This window comes from Peromyscus eremicus, chromosome 2 (assembly GCF_949786415.1).
Source record: "Peromyscus eremicus chromosome 2, PerEre_H2_v1, whole genome shotgun sequence".
Taxonomy (NCBI): Eukaryota; Metazoa; Chordata; class Mammalia; order Rodentia; family Cricetidae; genus Peromyscus; species Peromyscus eremicus.
Window position 1 is genome coordinate 92,364,972 of NC_081417.1, and position 7,465 is coordinate 92,372,436.

Here is a 7,465-nt window from a genome sequence, read left to right on the forward strand (position 1 = left end):
TTAATATAACTCTGTATATTACATTATACAGGTGCTACCAGTTATTGACTTAGATAACTATGTATATTATATTATATAGGTGATACCTTGTATTTATAGTAGAGTTTTTTAGGAGAGTTTTACTGTGCAGCCTAACCTGGCCTTGACTAGAGAGTACTGGGATCATAGGCATGTGCCACCATGCCTACTCATAACATAATTTCTACTAGCATTCTGCTAGCTACAACTCACTCAAACTCTATCAGGAGAAAGAGTTTTACAGTAGGTAACACACAGACAACCATTTCTGAGATTTGTTGTTGTTGAATGGAGGCTTTTGCTTTGTTTTGTTGACAGTAGTTCTCACTTTATAGATCTCACTGGTTGGAATGCTCTATGTAGGCCAGGCTGGCATTGAACTCATAGAGATCTTCATGTCTCTGCTTCCCCAATGCTGGTATAAAGGGATGAGCCACCATACCAGGCAGAATAATCATTCCTTAATTCCTGAAAGAGTCTTCTCAATTCAAGGCACTAATCACTGATGAATATAAAATGTGTTTCCTGAATAGGGTGAGATATTGCTCAATTACAAAAATTATAATTATAAAATGGGGATTCTTAGTACCCACAGATTATGGTTCACAGACTGCATAGAACTCCAGTCCAAGGAATCTGATGACCTCTTCTAGCATCTCCAGGCATGAGCATGCATATGAATTGAATTCATATTATATGAATCACACATATACTCAGGCACATATATCCATAGAATATTTTAAACATAATTACAAATTTAAAAACATCTATGCATTTCATAGTGATAAAAATTAAAATTATATTGCACACAGAAAAATATAGCAATGGCAATTCAGTTTTAACACACACAACTACTAAAACTGAAATTTCTCCACCTATCACCTAGGAATTGTCTCTTCCCATGCAAACTCTGTGTCCTTGTCTCCCTTCTGTTGCTGTGATAAAATACCCCGACAAAAAGTTAAGGAAGAAAGGGGTTGATTTCAGCTCACAGTTCCAAGTCACAGTCTATGACACCAGGGCAGTAAAAACACGTCTCACCACAGTCAACAACAGAGAGAAATAAATGAATGCATGTACATTTCTTGCTTACGTGTCTACTTGTTTACTCTCATGTAATATCTCCACTCATAAAGTACAGGACTCCTTGCATAGAGAATATTGCTACCCAAAGTGGAATGTGGAGAAGGATAACTAAATAATGAAAGCCTTTTGAAAAAAACTACATGGAAACATACCATTGTATAAGCTTCTAAAATACAGACATAGCCATAGACACATGTAAATAGATTTTCATATAGAATTACTCTATAACAGGGTACAATACTCCAATTACCATTTTATTCTAGCAAATAAAAACCTCAGTACCAGGAACAGGTTACCTCTTTTTGAGTTGTTGCCAGTGAGGTCCCACAGTCTGCTAAAAGTTACAGGTGATTACCACTAATCTTGGTTACCTTCCAGAACTTGATAGTGAGACCCTATTTTGGAAGATACTACATACCTGAGTCATAAAAGATGGGGGAAAAAGTCAAGCAGGTACTAATCTTGAAGCTTCATCCCCACTAGCTACTTCTCATAGTGTTGGAAGGTCCTATACCTAGTACATGGGGAAAACAAATAACTATCCATCTTACCCAACTGCAAACCTATATGAGTTACAATAAGAACTTTCCTTGCCAGATATGCCCACTGTTGCAATAGTGGCATGAATATTATGGGAGTAACCAATGACCCTCTGATTGGATTTGAGTCCTGCTCTACAAGATGAAAGCCATACAGGAACCATTATCAGAAAAGGCCAAAAACCTGTAAATTAAATGGGCCATAGGCTCTTTGGGAGAACCTACTATTATCATTCTGCTAAACTGACATAGTATTAAAAAACAACTCCCAGTGATTTATTGCTATACCCATAGATTAGTGTTTCTTGTAATCATCAGAGGAGGAGCTTCTTTGGGCATCAGATGGTGATTAACACAGAGACCCACAATAGGTCAACATGCAGAGAACAGAAGACTGTGGAATTCTCATCCCTTAATGGGATGTCTATGTTATCCCCCTCCTCTCCAATCTCAGGGATCACTACTGAAGAAGGGACAGTAATATTGTATGAGCCAGAGCCACTGTATTACTACAAAGAAAGTGTTTTACAAATATATGAACTCACAGAAGTTGTGACAGCATGCACAAAAACTGTTCAAGATAATCCAAACAAAATCCCAGCATGGAGGGGGCTGGTGGTAGGCATGCATGAAGTCCCACCCTTAGCAGAAGAGCTATTGCATTTCATAGCTGCTATGAGAGGACTAATCAGTTATCTTTAAGGGTGTGGCCCTACTAGGTTGACTATACTCCAGGGCAGTCCCCACATAGAAGAATGTTTTGGCAACACAAATTGTACTCCATTGAGGTTGGGGGGAAGGGGGGACACGGGATGACACGACACACACACACACAACATGACCAAGAAGTTGGGGGAATGGAGAAGTGGATGTATCTCAAGGAGTTTGACAAATATTGTCAAAACACATTATCTGAAATACTCAAAGAATTAATAAAAATATTATTTTTTAAATCCTGCAATAAAGTATTATATTTTCAACTTTCCTAAGCTTACTAAGCAATGGATCACATCTACTGCACACATAAAATAATCAGGCTTTTTTTAAAAAGAAGAATGTAAGATCAGCCAGGAAAGACAGATAGTGGGCAAAAATTTGTATGAGTTTACTTCACTCTTCTAATTTTTAGTAGAACACATGTTGGCCTTCAGCCTACCATCTTAAAGAATGTCACTGATACCAGTGAAAGGGACAAACATTAGGGACTCTCAGGAAAACCGCTTAGGGTTCTTAAAGGTTAACCAAACAGACAAATATTTCTCAAAGAAAGCAACGACCTTGGGATTATCTCAGAAGCACTGAAGAGAAAAAGATCCATTTAGCAGACACAGTGATGCATGCCTCTAACCTCAACACCAGACAGGAGGTCCTGGAGGGTCTTAGATTCCAGACCAGGCACCATCATTAAGTCTGCAGATGAGATCAAATTAAAAGCCAGACTGAGGAAAGGTAACAGAGGCCAGGGGGGCTTAGCAGCCATTAACAAATATGGGATCCAAATTCAAAATAACCTTGGAAACTTGAAGAAGTCACAGACAGAATGCATTTCTCCCTCCTTTCTCTTCCACAGGATGGGAGACATGGTCCTCTCAGTCACAGAATTCCACTTACACGTTTGGTAATTATACATGAGATGCTGTGCTCAGTTCCAGGGAAACATACTTAAGAAATGATGTCCTGACTTGTTATTCCACAGAAATAACTACTGTATTAAAGAAAAATTACCAGTAACTGACAGTCGTATGTGTGGTGCCTTCCTTAACTCTCCTTCACCTTTCTTCCCACTCCTAGTCCGAGTTAATTATTTCTCCTGGGTGTTTTCTTTCTTCCTGTGTCACAGAACACTGGAGTGTAATCAGACTTACTCAATTGTCTCCCTCTAAATTGCTAATCTCTGAAAGAGCACAGGGCATGGATCACGCGTCTTTGCCACCCCACGGCACAGCACCTGACACACAATGGATGCTCAATAAGTGCTTATTGATTTACAACTGAAAACAAATTGTGCCCATGTAAAGTGGGCTCTGTGCATGTATTAAAAGAATCTAGGGTGCTATGTGGAAACCCAGTAAAGAGTTTATGTCATCCAACAGCCACAAAGGTAAAATTAAGGATACATAATAATGGGATTGGAGCAATGACTCAGTGGTTAAGAGCACTGGCTACATTTGCAGAGGATTTGGGTTTGTTTCCTACTACCTACATGGCACTTATAATCATCCATAACTCCAGTTTCAGAGACTGATGCCCTCTTCTGGCTTCCAACTGGCACCACACATACATGAGTACACATACATCCATACAGGAAAAACACTCACACATAAAAATGAATAAATAAAATATTCTCAAGTTTTTTCTTTATAAACAAAAAAGATATGCTGCAAACTAAGTGTGGGTGAAAAATGTCCAGTAATTCTAGCACTCTGGAGGTAGAGTCATTAGATTCACAAATTCAAGCCAGCCTGGATTACACAGTGATGTCAAAAAGCAACTTAAGCTACATAACGTGACTGTGTTTCAAAAACACAATCAACAGCAAATAAATCACGTTGAGCAGAACATCTATCTACACAAGCTACTTTCCATGCAAGTTCATGGAGTAGTATTCTGGAGAATGAGAGGGCAGATAGCAGGAACAATTTCTTGAGAAGGAACTGCTCTAAGAGTCAAGATGGGTGTTTGGAAGGAAGGAGAGAGGAAGGGGGGTGCTAGGGAAGGAGGGGGAAGCTGGTAACCTGAAGATGACGGAAAAATAATGTCCCATAAAAAGTGAAGTCAAGAGGATCAAAGACAAGACAGAAATGAAAACAAATACCCAGAGAAGAAACCCTTGTTGACACAGACAAGTCAAAATATGTTAGGACTGTGAGTACACACACAAAAGACAGCCATCCCAAAGCTGAGATAAAACACAGTGTCAAGTTGAAGAAAGCAGAAACAATTCTGGCATGGGTGATGGGTAGTATTATGAAAAAGAGCAACCCCTCACTGGAGAACAGTGTCTATGCAGATATGCACAGCACATACATGTACACAGCACTGGTTAGACATCAACTAAGAGATGTGTATGTCTACAGACATAACAAAGGCTAATTAGAAGTTCCTGACCTTGTGCAGGGGCATCCATAACTGAACCTGAAGTTCAACCTGAAGTGCATCCACATAATTAACTGGAGAGGGGGTGTGTTTCAACATATAGCAAGTTAGAACACATTTGTAAACTTGACTCTTGGGTCCCTCTTCCTAGTTAAGTACAGACAAATCTGTTCTAGCTTCCCTATAGCTCAAGGACTGGTAATAGATGGATATTCTCATTATTGCATATTTTATACTGGTATCCCTTATAAAACTGGCATTTTCTTTTCATTTCCACTTCATTTTTATTTAAAGAAGGAGGAAATGGAGGATGAGGACAGCAGAGGAGAAAAGTACCTGGTTTCATAAGTTCTGTGTCTGATACTGTCTGTAAGTCATGCCTAACCTGTGGCCACCATAAACTTAATCACAGACAACAGCATGCCACAAAAACATAAAACTTTCCATGACCATCCACAAAATTGTAAATATATAATAGTTGATGTGAATTAGACTCAAAGCATGATCTAAGATTTCCCAATATGTTTAAGTGGCAGTATCACTTCAGATAACTCAAATAAAAATAAAATAAAACATTGGTTTAGAAATTATAAGCAATTAGAAACTTTTAATCCAAAAAAAATTACTCATCAAAAAAGCATTCAAGCATAATTACATCATGTTATTGTTTGTGAATTTTGTTACTAATCATGGGATCCAAAAGTTAGAAGCTATGTATCACAAATATTTAAATATTCATGTCAATAAAAGGTAATTTTTTTTCTTCTTACCTCCTCTACAAAATTACACCTTGACAACCTTAAAGTTACAATTCTCTATTTAAAGCCAGTGGGTCTATTTTGGAGTGTCTGATTCCAAAGTCCTGAACCAATGAGTGAAAAGGAAAAATGCAAACATGTGGCTGATTAGAAAAATAGTTTTAATAGGCCTAACTGCTGTTATTATTGTGGGTACAAGTAAAATAACCACCAGGTCATTTTAAGCTCTGGAAAACACCCTATGGTGGTGCTTGACGGATTCGATGTGTTTTTGTACACAGTTGCTGTGATAATGGAGCACACGTTTACCCTGTAACAAAGCAAAGTGCAAATGTAAGCCTTAGGGTTTACAGTAATTCCAGAATATCAAACCACCAGGAAGGGTTTTAAATGAAGCCCCTGCTGATCTATTTACTGGTTAAAATCCTTTTGTCTCCTGAAAACAGTAACATCATACACAGAACAAATTATTGATAAATTGAAGAATTTCAAACAAAGATAAATAGGGAATTAAAAATCTGTAGCAGACATTAGCTTTGAACAGAACAAAATTTGGTTGTTGGTCTGGGTCCAGTTTCTACTATGCATTTTCAGACATAAAGGGCCCTGTGTGAGGTTCCTATTCTCACAGAATCCTGAAGAACAGAGCGATCTCAGCTACAGGACTGTGAGAGGAGCCAAGCAGTCTTGATTGCTTAGCATAATCTATAAACACAAGACACCAGTTTGACCCTCAAAGTGATCTCTTTCCCTTCACACAGGGATGGCAAGCCATGATATCGTTATGGGTTACAAAACAGCATTTAGAAAAGGTTCCTAGAGGAAATCTTTCTTCCTTTCAACCATGTTGCTATGGTAACCACACCAATCAAGCCACTTCACAAAGGCTTTTGTGTCAAGTTCTGTTAGCAAACTCATATAGAAAGTGTAACTCCCATCCAAGTACTAACCAGGCCCGACCCTGCTTAGCTTCCAAGATTAGGCGCATTCAGGGTGGTATGACTGTAAGATGCCCAAAGGAAAGAAAGCCAAGGAGAAAAAGAAAGTGTCCCTGGCCTCAGTCATCATCAAGAAGCAGGAGGCCAAAAAGGTGGTGAATCCCCTGTTTGAGAAAAGTCCTAAGAACTCTGACACTAGACAAGGCATCCAGCCCAAATGGGAACCCACTGGCTTAGTGGAATGGTCCTGCTACATCAGGCTGCAGCAGCAAAGCACCATCCTCTATAAGCTGCTCACAGCACCTGCTGCCATTAACCAGTTCTCCCAGACCCTGACTGACAACTACCCAGCTGCTTACACTTGCCCACAAGGACAGGCCAGAGACAAAGCAGGAGAAGAAGCAAAGGTTGTTGGCCAGTGCTGAGAAGAAAATTGCTAACAAAGAGGGACTTTGGACGTAGACCTCATTGAAGTAATGGTCTTCCTGCCTTATCCTGTGTGGCAAGATGGTGGTCTTCTACTGCATGAAGGGGAGGGCCAGGCTGGGATGAATGGACCACAGGAGGATAATAACTGTTGGCTCACACAGGTCAGTTTGGAAGATAAAGGACCTCTGGCTAAGATGATGGAGGCTATAAGGATTAATTACAAGGATGACCTCTGATATCACTGGGAAGACGATACCCTGGGTCCAAAACCTATAGCTAGCATTGCAAAGTTGGAAAAGACAAGGCCAAAGAACTGGCCACTAAATTAGGGCTAAATGTTCACTGCTAAGTTTCTGTACATAAAAAAAAAAACTGCCTTCCAAAAGAAAAAAAAAAAAAGAAAGAAAGAAAAGACCTCAAGTAAATTAATATTACATTTCTTATCTTATTAGAAATGGGTAAAAGACACAGCACTTCTGAAAATTAGATGAACTGGGCATATTAGCATATTAAATTAGTCAAGTTTAGTCTTCTTACATTAAAGCCTCCAGGGAACTCCTCAGGGAAAAGAAAAGGAATGCACCTACCAGGAGGATCACCA

The 7,465-nt window shown here is 39.2% G+C and overlaps 1 pseudogene; it reads left to right on the forward strand.

Annotated features, from left to right (window-relative positions):
* The first annotated feature begins 6,506 nt into the window (after positions 1-6,506).
* Positions 6,507-7,213, forward strand: LOC131904793 (large ribosomal subunit protein eL8-like; annotated as a pseudogene).
* Positions 7,214-7,465: the final 252 nt, after the last annotated feature.